At 43.1% G+C, this 16,442-nt stretch overlaps 1 pseudogene; it reads right to left on the bottom strand.

The window, feature by feature from the left end:
* Window positions 1-12,066: 12,066 nt before the first annotated feature.
* Window positions 12,067-12,185, bottom strand: LOC134913681 (5S ribosomal RNA; annotated as a pseudogene).
* Between the last annotated feature and the right edge of the window lie 4,257 nt (window positions 12,186-16,442).

Genomic DNA, 16,442 nt, shown 5'->3' on the forward strand with positions numbered 1-16,442 from the left:
GCCTATACATCTGCCTACGATATAGGCAAAGGAGGGGTAATGCACCTGACTCAAGCGCAGTGGAGAATGATTTCAATGTTGTGCAAGGTTCTGCAACCCTTTGAACTTGCCACACGTGAAGTCAGTTCAGACACTGCCAGCCTGAGTCAGGTCATTTCCCTCATCAGGCTTTTGCAGAAGAAGCTGGAGACATTGAAGGAGGAGCTAAAACAGAGCGATTCCGCTAGGCATGTGGGACTTGTGGATGGAGCCCTTAATTCGCTTAACCAGGATTCACGGGTGGTCAATCTGTTGAAATCAGAGCACTACATTTTTGCCACCGTGCTCGATCCTAGATTTAAAACCTACGTTGTATCTCTCTTTCCAGCAGACACAAGTCTGCAGAGGTTCAAAGACCTGCTGGTGAGAAAATTGTCAAGTCAAGCGGAACGTGACCCGTCAACAGCTCCTCCTTCACATTCTCCCGCAACTGGGGGTGCGAGGAAAAGGCTGCGAATTCCGAGCCCACCCACTGGCGGTGATGCAGGGCAGTCTGGAGCGAGTGCTGACATCTGGTCCGGACTGAAGGACCTGCCAACGATTACTGACATGTCGTCTACTGTCACTGCATATGATTCTGTCACCATTGAAAGAATGGTGGAGGATTATATGAGTGACCGCATCCAAGTAGGCACGTCAGACAGTCCGTACGTATACTGGCAGGAAAAAGAGGCAATTTGGAGGCCCTTGCAGGAACTGGCTTTATTTTACCTAAGTTGCCCACCCTCCAGTGTGTACTCCAATAGAGTGTTTAGTGCAGCCGCTCACCTTGTCAGCAATCGGCGTACGAGGTTACTTCCAGAAAATGTGGAGAAGATGATGTTCATCAAAATGAATTATAATCAATTCCTCCGCGGAGACATTCACCAGCAATTGCCTCCAGAAAGTACACAGGGACCTGAGATGGTGGATTCCAGTGGGGACGAATTAATAATCTGTGAGGAGGGGGATGTACACAGTGAAAGGGGTGATGAATCGGACGATGAGGAGGAGGTGGACATCTTGCCTCTGTAGAGCCAGTTTGTGCAAGGAGAGATTGATTGCTTCTTTTTTGGTGGGGGCCCAAACCAACCAGTCATTTCAGTCACAGTCGTGTGGCAGACCCTGTCGCTGAAATGATGGGTTTGTTAAAGTGTGCATGTCCTGTTTATACCACATAAGGGTGGGTGTGAGGGCCCAAGGACAATTCCATCTTGCACCTCTTTTTTCTTTCATTTTTCTTTGCATCATGTGCTGTTTGGGGACTATTTTTTTGAAGTGCCATCCTGCCTGACACTGCAGTGCCACTCCTAGATGGGCCAGGTGTTTGTGTCGGCCACTTGTGTCGCTTAGCTTAGCCATCCAGCGACCTTGGTGCACCTCTTTTTTTCTTTACATCATGTGCTGTTTGGGGACTATTTTTTAAATCTGCCATCCTGCCTGACACTGCAGTGCCACTCCTAGATGGGCCAGGTGTTTGTGTCGGCCACTTGTGTCGCTTAGCTTAGCCATCCAGCGACCTTGGTGCACCTCTTTTTTTCTTTGCATCATGTGCTGTTTGGGGACTATTTTTTAAATCTGCCATCCTGTCTGACACTGCAGTGCCACTCCTAGATGGGCCAGGTGTTTGTGTCGGCCACTTGTGTCGCTTAGCTTAGCCATCCAGTGACCATGGTGCACCTCTTTTTTTCTTTGCATCATGTGCTGTTTGGGGACTATTTTTTAAATCTGCCATCCTGTCTGACACTGCAGTGCCACACCTAGATGGGCCAGGTGTTTGTGTCGGCCACTTGGGTCGCTTAGCTTAGTCATCCAGCGACCTCATTGCGCCTCTTTTTTTCTTTGCATCATGTGCTGTTTGGGGACTATTTTTTGGAAGTGCCATCCTGTCTGACACTGCAGTGCCACTCCTAGATGGCCCAGGTCTTTGTGTCGGCCACTTGGGTCGCTTAGCTTAGTCATCCAGCGACCTCGGTGCAAATTTTAGAACTATAAATAATATTGTGAGGTGTGAGGTGTTCAGAATAGACTGGAAATGAGTAGAAATTATGGTTATTGAGGTTAATAATACTATGGGATCAAAATGACCCCCCAATTCTATGATTTAAGCTGTTTTTGAGGGTTTTTTGTAAAAAAACACCCGAATCCAAAACACACCCGAATCCGACAAAAAAATTTCTGGGTGGTTTTGCCAAAACGCGTCCGAATCCAAAACACGGCCGCGGAACCGAATCCAAAACCAAAACACAAAACACGAAAAATTTCCGGTGCACATCACTAATTTCAATAAGACCTCAGGGCATCCGTGGGTTAATAAAACTTTGGACCTTCTCTCTCGTTCAGTATGGTGGTCAACTATTGAGAAGGACGTTTAGGAATTTGTAAGGGCATCTAATGTCTGTGCCAAAAACAAGTCCCCTCGAGTCCTTCCTTCAGGACAGTTGCTTATTTTGTCCGTACCTTCCAAACCATGGACTCATTTATCTATGGATTTGTTGTGGATTTTCCAAAATCTTCCAAGTGTTCGGTCATTTGGGTTGTGGTCGACCGTTTCAGTAAAATGGCTCACTTCGTTCCCCTGTCCAAATTGCCTAGTGCCAAAGATCTTGTCGCTCTCTAAATTCAACATATCTTTTGAGTTCATGGATTGCCTTTGGACATTTGCCCTCATTCCGAGTTGTTCGTTCTCTAGCTGCTTTTAGCAGCCGTGCAAACGCTAAGCCGCCGCCCTTTGGGAGTGTATCTTAGCTTAGCAGAAGTGCGAACGAAAGGATTGCAGCGCTGCTGTAAAAAAAGATTGTGTAGTTTCTGAGCAGCTCCAGACCTACTCCTAGCTTGCGATCACTTCAGACTATTTAGTTCCTGTTTTGACGTCACAAACAAGCCCTGCGTTCAGCCAGCCACGCCTGCATTTCCCCAGGCACGCCTTCGTTTGTATCTGACACGCTTGCGTTTTTACACACACTCCCCGAAAACGGTCAGTTACCTCCCAGATACACCCACTTCCTGTCAATCACTCTGCGGCCAGCAGTGCGACTGAAAAGCGTCGCTAGACCTTGTGTGAAACTGCATCGGCTGTTGTGAAAGTACGTCGCACGTGCACATTGTGGCACATACGGATGCGCAGAAATGCCCCTTTTTTACCTAATCGCTGCGCTGTGACTGAAAACAGCTAGCGAACAACTCGGAATGAGCCCCATTGTCTCCGTTAGGGGCACTGAGTTTGTGGTTCACTTCTGGAAGTCCTTCTGCTCTGAATTGGGAATTAACATCAGTCTTTCCTCAGGATATTATCCACAATCCGACAGACTGAACGAGTAAATCAGTCTACGGTGTTATGTTTCAAAATGTCAGGATGATTGGGTCGACCATCTACCCTTTGCAGAATTTGCATCCAACAATTCTGGACATTCTTCAACCTCCATGTCTCCTTTCTTTCGTTGGTTTAGTTTCCATCCCAAATCTAGTCATTTAATTTCATCACAACAGTCAGCTTCTTCTTTTCCTCCAGTAGCTCATCTCAGGAAAATCTGGAGGAAAGTACATCAAGCCTTAGAAGATGCTGCGGTCTGGTCCAAGAGGTCTGCGGATACATTTCAGAAACCCTGCTCTTTCAAAGTAGGAGATGTGGTGTGGCTGTCTGCCCGGAATATCAAACTCCGTCAGCCATCTCAAAAATTGATTTCCTGTTACATTGGGCCATTTCAAATTATAAAAAAATCAATCCTGTTGCTTTCCATCTGCAGTTGCTCAGATCTTTAAAAATAAATAATACCTTTCATTGTTCAAACCAGCATTTATTTCTGGAATGTTTAAGATCAGAAGTTCCAGAAGACCTGCCCCAGTCATAGTTCAAGGGCATCAGGAGTACGTTGTGGAGAAAATCTTAGACTCCAAATTTGTACGTGGGCAGGTACACTTTCTTGTCCATTGGAAGGGCTACGGTCCTGAGGAGAGAGCTTGGGTGTCTGGGAGGTTCCTCCATGCTCTGGAACTAAAGAAAGGATTCTTCAAGAAATATCCCCAGAAACCTGGATCTAGGGGTTTCTTAACCCCTCATCAAGGGGGGGGTACTGTTACAAGCCGCTAGCGGCACATCTGTATTACTACATTTCAGCAGCTAGATCCCTACATGTATCCCTGTGTTCATCCTCAGCTGCTGTATAATTAGTAGTTTGCCTCTGTGTGTCTAGCTGTCTAGCATTGTATCTCCTCATCAGGAGGCTTGGTTTTTCTGGCTGTTCTGGTTGGGAGTGTCTCCCTTTATATTCCCTTCCTGTTTCCTCTCCTATGCTGGTTATAGTTCCTGCTACTGTACATGTGAGAACCTGTCAGCTCAGTTAGTTCCTGAAATTGGTTACCTAGTGTTGATCGTGTTCCTGATCTGATCCAGTCCACCTAGAAATCAGGTTTTCCACCTTCCACACAGATTACTATCTTTTGCTCTTTTTGTTTACCATCTTGTTCATTGTTGCATTTATATACACTTACACTCAGTTGCTTATTCCACCTTGTGCATTGTTGCATTTATAGACACTCTGTTATAAATATCATTTTGAGATTTGGACAGTCAGTCTTGGTTGCTTCCGGCGAGCGTCTCACCGCAATATACCTTACTCCAGCCTCCAATAGCTGCCTTGTCCATTCATAAGACCTGGGGGAATCTGAGTACAGGGTGGACCTAATTCACCCTGGAAAGGCGGCTGCTAAAGGTGAAGCCTAGCTTAGCAGGACTGCTGGGCAAGCGTAATTGTATGAGCAGCACCAGGTGCCACCTGGCAGCCCTCGAAACAGAGTAGTTCCTGTAACACTGGGCTGAGGAGAAAAGCTGCAGGTGCTGCCAAGCTACCCCCGCCCCCTAAATGCAACTGGCCAGAAGATATTACATTTGCCCATACAATCCATGAGGTATTTTCTGAATGAGCTGCAATACAGTATATTGCAGCACATGCTGTGTATTTTATTGTAGTGTAGTCTACAGCTCTAATACTGAGTACATACTGACAGATATATCTGCTGTGCTATCGATCTGCAGCTATACTGTATATGCAGATGGAGGTTGTTCGTACACACAGTGCACCAATATATCTGCAGATATATTGGCCATCTGCTGTGCTGTACAGCAGATGCAATATACAGTATCTGTGAAAGACATCATTTACAGACATATTGCTTGTACACATCTGCAGATCAGCAAAAGATATATTGGTCGATCAATTAATTCGCCAATATGTCTGCCAGTGTGTACTCAGTATGGGATCAGTACGAAATCCCGCCAGACGGGATCCCGGCAGTCGGAATACCGACACCGGAATCCCGACCGGCACAATCCCGACAGGGGGGTGAGCACAACGCAGCCCCTTGTGGGCTCACTGCGCTCGCCACGCTGCGGGCACGGTGCCTCGCTATGCTCGGCACACTCATTTATTCTCCCTCTATGGATGTCATGGACACCCACAGAGGGAGAATATGTTGCGATTGTGCCGGTCGGGATTCTAGTGTCCGTAGTCCGACCGCCGGGTTTCCGTCCGGTGGGATCTTGACCGCATCCCCTCAGTATGAGTTATTGTATGTTCCTTAGCAGAAATAAACAAAAATACTCCAATTTAATGAAATATTTGCCTCATTAATGAAATCATTGTCTCAAATTTGGGTGCAGAATGTCAAATGTGTCTCTGGAGGTATTTTGGAAATGGCAAAATTAACAACCAGCACCTAAACTAACTTTTTATTCATTTTATTTGCTGCATGGAACTTCCTATGATTCAGATACAAGAGAAGTGTTAGGGAAAATTGGAATTTTTCATATAACTAAGGGGCCCATTTATTAATAATCAGAATCACATTGCAGTATGCAATTACTCTGGGTGAATATATTATGCAGGGACAGGGGCTCTGAAAGGAGCCCATCAGTGCGATGTGCTCAGTGTGCTGCCAGGGCTGCTGCACAGGCTTGATCCTGCTGACCTCATATGCATGATGGGCATTGCCCCCGCAGGCTAATTTTGCAATCTGTAGTTCATAGGTTGCGGGAACCAATCCCCACAATGCATCACATTCCAGAAGTTGGTAAATCTGGCAGCATTGCATCCCCTATAGAAACTTATGCTGGCAGAAATTGAGATACTGTACCTGCTGCAGTCCCTCTGTCATACATTCAGGGGATGTTACTGTAAATATTTGTGGTTAACCCCCTGAAAATGTCCTGTGCATGCGCAATGTACCAAACATTGGTACTTTTAAATTTAAGGGACCTGAATCAGGCCCACTATATGTATTTATCAATGACTTATGTGGGAGCACTATGTTTATATTGACATGTATTTTTATCACTTTGGGCCAGATGCATCATCGCTTGAAAAGTGATAAAATGGAGAGTGAAAAAGTGCCAGCCAATCCGCTCCTAACTGACATTTTTCAAACACAGCCTGTGACATGGCAGTTAGGAGCTGATTGGCTGGCACTTTTTCTTTCTTCATTTTATCACTCTCCAAGCGATGACGCATCTATACATTTATGTACAATACAGAAAAATGATGATAAACTATGATTACTTAAGAAAAGTGCATTATATACTACTGATTCAATATGTACTGTACATATAAACTGTATATTATACTTAAATCAACATATATTATTAGTTGGCTAAGTTGAACTTGTTATTGACATTCCTAAGTTTCCCCTTCTTCAGCTTTATGCGAGTTTAGGTACATTAAAGAGGTTCAGAAACCTGTAACTGTTTAACCATACAGACTTTTCCACAAATGTCTAGGATAGTCCATTATTTTCTGCTCTCTGTTTATAAAAATATTTTATTGCATATTATTTATGCATATGATCTTTTATTATTTTTTTGTCTAAGTAGATATATTGGTGCATACAATATATTCATTACTTGTAGTAACTGTGTTTTATCTTGTTCAGAAGTTGTTCTGTGTAGCCATGATAACTAAAATTATTTTCATTTAGAAAATATATGTTGGCTTCAGTGATTTGATTCTTACACATGGCTTTAGAGCAGTCGCTGTCTGTGTTTTATGAGTACTGCATTATGATTATTTCTTATCAGCCAGAAACTACAGAACTGAGCGAAACTCCACTACCTCCCCCAAACCTGTCATTAGAACCAAACTGCCAATCATTTGATCAAACAGAATAACCAGAAAATATGCCCCAATTTTTCTCCTTGCAGATAGACAAATAGATCAACGTAAAACTGTTTAGTAGTATTTTTACACTGAATCTTCTTAATAATATATGAAATAATTTGAATAGAGTCTACCAGCTAAAACTAATGAGCAAAAAAATACATTGATCTGGCCCAGGGTGGATGAATAGAACATCTGGCATATTTGGCATCAATGACACAGCTGGCATTATTGGAACAGTTTCTGCAGAAGGTACAGATGCAGTAATGGGAGAATTGGTACAAACAGTGCAGATGGAACAGTTGGAACAGATGACAGTGGGCAGAGCTGGCGATACTGGCACAGGTGTCATAACCTCAACAGCTGGCACAAGTTGTGACAATCCTGGGATTTCTTAGTGCAAGGCACATGTTAATTTTGGCATTGGATGCTAAGAGATAACAACATTTATAATTAGAAAATGTGCCATTTTTAAAAAGAACTTTTTCCTCCTCATTCATGATAGTACTTACCCCCAAATAATCTCATCTTTAAATGTGTTGTATTTTCTATTACTAATTATATTATTCTGTAAATGATATGCATGATACAGATTTCTTTATAAAGAAAAATAATTACAAGTATTGAGTTTATGAATGTAAACATTGTTTACTTGCATGTTTCAGACAAAAATAGTGCACATATGAAAAACAAGTTCAAATGTTTTTGCTTCAAAATAAAATGCCATTGGAATATCATTTATGTGTTTTTCTTTTTTGCAGCTATATCAATAGCATTAATATAACGCTAGCATTCTGCTGAGTTGGTCATAGTTATATTCATACTGAAGTTGAAAAAGGCACAATTCAATTTCAAATTCCATGAACTTATCAAAATGTAATTGGACATAAAAAAATAATAAAAAATGAACAAGAAAAATAATGTGCTTGCTTTAGCAACTATTTAAAGATAATGTATTTGTAAACAATGCAGCAAATACAGTATATACTGCACAATCAATTGGTCGATCTATCTAATATGTGTATATATCTATTTCTCTCTCTTTAGCTGTGTGTGTGTGTGTGTGTGTGTGTGTGTGTGTGTGTGTGTGTGTGTGTATATATATATATATATATATATATATACACACACACACACACACACACACATACGGTCGAGTCACATTATTCTGACCACCAGCTTTTAGCCAGAGTAGCCACCACATGCTGAGACGTTCCAGTCCAGAGCGCTTTAAGAGAGGAGGAGGCCCGGGTGCAGCCTCCTCTGTTTGGAACCCCTCCTCTCTGTCGGCAGCGCTGAGAGTCTGAGCACTAGAGGGCTCAGACTCTACTGCACATGTGCATTTCTCTGTGAACACAACGTGGTGGTCATTTTCCCTGTGATTTCTCTATGTGTATGCACAGAACTCTGTGAAAATGGCAGATGCAACATTTTTACAGTGCTTTAACAATGCTCTGATGTCTGCGCAGGACTCTGGAGGGGTGAGCACTGCACACACTGCACCCATTTTAAATACACCAGTGGTTCCAGTATAGTGCCAGATACACATAACGTTCCAGTATAGTGCCAGGTGCACATAACATCTGCAGTATAGTGCCAGATACACATAACGTTCCCAGTATAGTTCCAGATACACATATGCCCCCATAGTGCCAGATACACATATGCCCCCATAGTGCGGGATACACATATGCCCCCAGTATAGCACCAGATACACATATGCCCCCAGTATAGTGCCAGATACACATATGCCCCCATAGTGCCAGATACACATATGCCCCCATAGTGCCAGATACACATATGCCCCCATAGTGCCAGATACACATATGCCCCCAGTTTAGTACCAGATACACATATGCCCCCAGTATAGTGCCAGATACACATATGCCCCCAGTATAGTTCAGATACACATATGCCCCAGGATAGTGCCAGATACAAATATGCCCCCACAGTACACATATGCCCCCATAGTGCCAGATACACATATGCCCCAGTATAGTACCAGATACACATATGCCCCCATAGTGCCGGATACACATATGCCCCCAGTATAGTACCAGATACACATATGCCCCCAGTATAGTGCCAGATACACATATGCCCCAGTATAGTGCCAGATACACATATGCCCCAGTATAGTGCCAGATACACATATGCCCCCATAGTGCCGGATACACATATGCCCCCAGTACAGTACCACATACACATATGCCCCCAGTATAGTGCCAGATACACATATGCCCCCAGTATAGTGCCAGATACACATATGCCCCCAGTATAGTGCCAGATACACATATGCCCCCAGTACAGTACCACATACACATATGCCCCCAGTATAGTTCAGATACACATATGCCCCAGTATAGTGCCAGATACAAATATGCTCCCACGGTACACATATGCCCCCATAGTGCCAGATACACATATACCCCCAGTTTAGTGCCAGATACACATATGTCTCCACAGTGCCAGATACAAATATGTCCCCTACAGTGCCAGATACAAATATGTCCCCACATTGCCAGATACACATATGGCCCAACAGTGCCAGATACACATACGGCCCCAGAGTGCCAGATACACATACGGCCCCACAGTGCCAGATACACATACGGCCCCACAGTGCCAGATACACATATGCCCCCACCTTGCCAGATACACATATGCTCCCACTGCCGCTGGGCTCCTCTGCTGTTGGCTGATGCCGGGCTCCTCTGCTGCAGCCACTGTGGCCTAGGGGAGGAGAGCACAGCACACATCTCTCCTGCTCCTTAGTCCGGTCTCCAGCGGTGGCCATCTTAAATATGGCGCCGGTTTGTGAGCCGATCATAGCTCACGGATCGGTAGCCAATCAGGAGCTGTCACTGCCGGTCCACAAGCTCTGATTAGCTGATGAAACAGCACCTGATTTGAGTTGTCTGATGCGCCAGCTGATAGCCGCCCTTAGGAGTCCAGCTCCCCGCACGGCCACTCCTAAGCAACGTGCCTCGATCCAGCCCTGTATTTATTTTTATATATATATATATATATATATTGTGTACTGGAGAGATATCAGCGCCACGGATGCAGTATTTTATGTGTGACAACTAGAATGGGAACACTACAAGTAGTGTACAAAAAACCGCTTATTGCATTTGCACTCCCTATTTATATATCAGGGTGTCAGCTCATTTACCTCAAATGAATATAGGTATTGGTACTGTTACCTATAGAAAATGGTTATGTGGACAGGGGATGAGGTAGTGGAGAGCGACCAATGGTGCCAATAGATTGCTAAAAGCAGTATATATATAAAAAAAATATAGATTTATTGTAGTGGAACGCACTATACAAAATACTGGTTATAAAGACATGATTATAAAAACATATAAGTTCATAAAAAGAGTATATATATGACCCATACGAAAAATCAGTGAGATAAAAGAAAATTAAAAAATGGTATTTAAAAAATTTTTGGGGAATAAAAGGAAAAAAGCATGGTAACATAAAACCCTATGTGTTATTTAAAAACCTAAAAGTATCACTCCAGTATAGAAGGTACAAGATACTAAACAGGTTAAAAAGGCACATGGGAATATAGGCTTTCAAAAACTTTTTTAAAAAATAGAGGAATCAGAAAAATAGCTTAGTTTTGTGGTGAGGTTAGATCAAGGAATAGCACCCAACGCGTTTCGTCCTATCTGGACTTCATCAAGGGGTGATTTGAGACTAGAGACAGACCTTACTTATATACCAGAAATGACAGGAAGTGATGTAAACCTCATTTCCTGTAATCAATTAACATGACTTATTTAAATGCTATAAAAACTGTGTAATATCATGCTGTGTTAAATACAGTTATTTGATTTAAGCTATGGAGAGGAGAAACGAGTGAAAAATATTGTCAGAAATAGCTGAAATACATTAAAGACGCTCAGAGCCGCAGACTTCCGGTCCGGGCTCTGCGTAACGTCATATCCGCCCCACTTCCGGTGTCCGGCGCTTCGTACTGCGCCTGCGTAGGTTCTGTGCGGCGGAAGTTCACTGTGTTGTTTATACTCTCCGGGGCGGTTGCCTGGATACCCGGCGGACGTGTTGAATGGCAACGTTAGAATCTCGCGCCCGCCATGTTACTGTAGTCTGAATACATAGTGGACCAATGTTTGTGGCGGACATGTTTTAAGAGTCTATATCCATAGAATGTTGTCTGTTTTTCAAGTTGGATCCAAACTTTGGTCAGCTCCGGATTATATAGAAAACAGAGGAAGGATCGATTCAGTATAACCGGGCAATAATTATAAATGTAGAAGACAAGGTTGCTGGATTAAAATTGTATAAAAATTGGGGATTTACGATAAATATGATAACCCATTATAAACATGAGACATTAATAGGAAGGAGGAAAAAATATATATATTCTTATATACATATACACTAAGGGAATATAATCTGCTGCTGGGGATAAAACCTTTAGTGATGCACTGGAGTAAATAAAATATACATAAAAAAATATATATTTATGAAAAAATATATATATAAAAAAATATGAAAAAAATAATACATATATACACATTAGTAGGTCATTCATAAGTTGTTCCATCGTGTATTTACAACACCCGGTCTTCCAAGTAGGTCTCCCATCCTTGTACTAGCCGAGCCCAGCCTTGCTTAGCTTCCAAGATCGGACGGTATTGGCGTCTCCAGGCTGGTATGATTGTAATAGTAATGTGGAAATATAGGGATAGACCTTTAGTGTAAATAACAGACTGATGACGAGAGTTATTTAATACTTTTATAGTATAGTTTTATTGTAACGGGGATACCTAACCTAAAAATAATGTGGTAAGAGAGACAACATGTATCAAGAATAAGGATAGGGATAGGAATATTTCTGGGTTTTGGGGATTCCTTGTGCAATCTTTTCTTACAGCACCTGGTCTCCCCTGGCGGTCACCCATCCAGGTACTGGTCAGGCCCAACACTGCTTTGCTTCCAAGATCGGCCGGAATTGGGCATGTCCAGTGTGGTATGGCTGTAACGAGGAAGCAGAGTTTTTCTTGCAAACCCAGGACGAGAAGGTAGAAATAGGGGAGAAGTTGGGATTGAGATAGTACGAAGAATAGGTAGCTTACGTTACAAGAAGGGTGCTATTTCGTATCCTTCGTTGAAGCCATCTGGATGGAGAGTGTTCAATTCGTAAATCCAGAACATTTCTCTCCTGGAAAGGAAACTTCGCATCCAAGAACACATTAGGAATATAAAGAACAAAGTCCTCACACACGCAGTATCGAGACATTTCCATCAATGCCACAACTCGGATCCAGAGACACTAACCTTTAAAGGCATCGAATTGGTATCGTTGGGAGAAAGAGGGGGTGACCTTTCCAACCTCCTTTCCAGGAGAGAAATGTTCTGGATTTACGAATTGAACACTTATGATGGAACAACTTATGAATGACCTACTAATGTGTATATATGTATTATTTTTTTCATATTTTTTTATATATATATTTTTTCATAAATATATATTTTTTTATGTATATTTTATTTACTCCAGTGCATCACTAAAGGTTTTATCCCCAGCAGCAGATTATATTCCCTTAGTGTATATGTATATAAGAATATATATATTTTTTCCTCCTTCCTATTAATGTCTCATGTTTATAATGGGTTATCATATTTATCGTAAATCCCCAATTTTTATACAATTTTAATCCAGCAACCTTGTCTTCTACATTTATAATTATTGCCCGGTTATACTGAATCGATCCTTCCTCTGTTTTCTATATAATCCGGAGCTGACCAAAGTTTGGATCCAACTTGAAAAACAGACAACATTCTATGGATATAGACTCTTAAAACATGTCCGCCACAAACATTGGTCCACTATGTATTCAGACTACAGTAACATGGCGGGCGCGAGATTCTAACGTTGCCATTCAACACGTCCGCCGGGTATCCAGGCAACCGCCCCGGAGAGTATAAACAACACAGTGAACTTCCGCCGCACAGAACCTACGCAGGCGCAGTACGAAGCGCCGGACACCGGAAGTGGGGCGGATATGACGTTACGCAGAGCCCGGACCGGAAGTCTGCGGCTCTGAGCGTCTTTAATGTATTTCAGCTATTTCTGACAATATTTTTCACTCGTTTCTTCTCTCCATAGCTTAAATCAAATAACTGTATTTAACACAGCATGATATTACACAGTTTTTATAGCATTTAAATAAGTCATGTTAATTGATTACAGGAAATGAGGTTTACATCACTTCCTGTCATTTCTGGTATATAAGTAAGGTCTGTCTCTAGTCTCAAATCACCCCTTGATGAAGTCCAGATAGGACGAAACGCGTTGGGTGCTATTCCTTGATCTAACCTCACCACAAAACTAAGCTATTTTTCTGATTCCTCTATTTTTTAAAAAAGTTTTTGAAAGCCTATATTCCCGTGTGCCTTTTTAACCTGTTTAGTATCTTGTACCTTCTATACTGGAGTGATACTTTTAGGTTTTTAAATAACACATAGGGTTTTATGTTACCATGCTTTTTTCCTTTTATTCCCCAAAAAATTTTTAAATACCATTTTTTAATTTTCTTTTATCTCACTGATTTTTCGTATGGGTCATATATATACTCTTTTTATGAACTTATATGTTTTTATAATCATGTCTTTATAACCAGTATTTTGTATAGTGCGTTCCACTACAATAAATCTATATTTTTTTATATATATACTGCTTTTAGCAATCTATTGGCACCATTGGTCGCTCTCCACTACCTCATCCCCTGTCCACATATATATATATATATATATATCCTGGATATAAACAGCACTCTAAAAAGGTTATTTCAAATAAGTGGTGCCAGTTCCATATTGCAGTAATATACACACTCACTTTTCACAGCAGGATAAAAAGTTAACGGAAAAGCACTCACATTTAAGCAGGGTTTATTGGTCCAACAGCATAACACAGTAATAATCAGTGGCGGCCCGACGGCCGTTTCAAACGCGCTTCTGTGGTTTTCCTCAGGAGCTAAAAGAGACTCATCACCAGTAGAGATGAGCGCCGGAAATTTTTCGGGTTTTGTGTTTTGGTTTTGGGTTCGGTTCCGCGGCCGTGTTTTGGGTTCGACCGCGTTTTGGCAAAACCTCACCGAATTTTTTTTGTCGGATTCGGGTGTGTTTTGGATTCGGGTGTTTTTTTCAAAAAACACTAAAAAACAGCTTAAATCATAGAATGTGGGGGTCATTTTGATCCCAAAGTATTATTAACCTCAAAAACCATAATTTACACTCATTTTCAGTCTATTCTGAATACCTCACACCTCACAATATTATTTTTAGTCCTAAAATTTGCACCTAGGTCGCTGGATGACTAAGCTAAGCGACCCTAGTGGCCGACACAAACACCGGGCCCATCTAGGAGTGTCACTGCAGTGTCACGCAGGATGTCCCTTCCAAAAAACCCTCCCCAAACAGCACATGACGCAAAGAAAAAAAGAGGCGCAATGAGGTAGCTGTGTGAGTAAGATAAGCGACCCTAGTGGCCGACACAAACACCGGGCCCATCTAGGAGTGTCACTGCAGTGTCACGCAGTATGTCCCTTCCAAAAAACCCTCCCCAAACAGCACATGACGCAAAGAAAAAAAGAGGCGCAATGAGGTAGCTGTGTGAGTAAGATAAGCGACCCTAGTGGCCGACACAAACACCGGGCCCATCTAGGAGTGGCACTGCAGTGTCACGCAGGATGTCCCTTCCAAAAAACCCTCCCCAAACAGCACATGACGCAAAGAAAAAAAGAGGCGCAATGAGGTAGCTGTGTGAGTAAGATAAGCGACCCTAGTGGCCGACACAAACACCGGGCCCATCTAGGAGTGTCACTGCAGTGTCACGCAGGATGTCCCTTCCAAAAAACCCTCCCCAAACAGCACATGACGCAAAGAAAAAAAGAGGCGCAATGAGGTAGCTGTGTGAGTAAGATAAGCGACCCTAGTGGCCGACACAAACACCGGGCCCATCTAGGAGTGTCACTGCAGTGTCACGCAGGATGTCCCTTCCAAAAAACCCTCCCCAAACAGCACATGACGCAAAGAAAAAAAGAGGCGCAATGAGGTAGCTGTGTGAGTAAGATAAGCGACCCTAGTGGCCGACACAAACACCGGGCCCATCAAGGAGTGTCACTGCAGTGTCACGCAGGATGTCCCTTCCAAAAAACCCTCCCCAAACAGCACATGACGCAAAGAAAAAAAGAGGCGCAATGAGGTAGCTGTGTGAGTAAGATAAGCGACCCTAGTGGCCGACACAAACACCGGGCCCATCTAGGAGTGGCACTGCAGTGTCACGCAGGATGTCCCTTCCAAAAAACCCTCCCCAAACAGCACATGACGCAAAGAAAAATTAAAGAAAAAAGAGGTGCAAGATGGAATTGTCCTTGGGCCCTCCCACCCACCCTTATGTTGTATAAACAGGACATGCACACTTTAACCAACCCATCATTTCAGTGACAGGGTCTGCCACACGACTGTGACTGAAATGACGGGTTGGTTTGGACCCCCACCAAAAAAGAAGCAATTAATCTCTCCTTGCACAAACTGGCTCTACAGAGGCAAGATGTCCGCCTCATCATCATCCTCCGATATATCACCGTGTACATCCCCCTCCTCACAGATTATCAATTCGTCCCCACTGGAATCCACCATCTCAGCTCCCTGTGTACTTTGTGGAGGCAATTGCTGCTGGTCAATGTCTCCACGGAGGAATTGATTATAATTCATTTTAATGAACATCATCTTCTCCACATTTTCTGGATGTAACCTCGTACGCCGATTGCTGACAAGGTGAGCGGCGGCACTAAACACTCTTTCGGAGTACACACTTGTGGGAGGGCAACTTAGGTAGAATAAAGCCAGTTTGTGCAAGGGCCTCCAAATTGCCTCTTTTTCCTGCCAGTATAAGTACGGACTGTGTGACGTGCCTACTTGGATGCGGTCACTCATATAATCCTCCACCATTCTTTCAATGGTGAGAGAATCATATGCAGTGACAGTAGACGACATGTCCGTAATCGTTGTCAGGTCCTTCAGTCCGGACCAGATGTCAGCATCAGCAGTCGCTCCAGACTGCCCTGCATCACCGCCAGCGGGTGGGCTCGGAATTCTGAGCCTTTTCCTCGCACCCCCAGTTGCGGGAGAATGTGAAGGAGGAGATGTTGACAGGTCGCGTTCCGCTTGACTTGACAATTTTCTCACCAGCAGGTCTTTCAACCCCAGCAGACTTGTGTCTGCCGGAAAGAGAGA

The sequence above is a fragment of the Pseudophryne corroboree genome, chromosome 4 (assembly GCF_028390025.1).
Source record: "Pseudophryne corroboree isolate aPseCor3 chromosome 4, aPseCor3.hap2, whole genome shotgun sequence".
NCBI lineage: Eukaryota > Metazoa > Chordata > Amphibia > Anura > Myobatrachidae > Pseudophryne > Pseudophryne corroboree.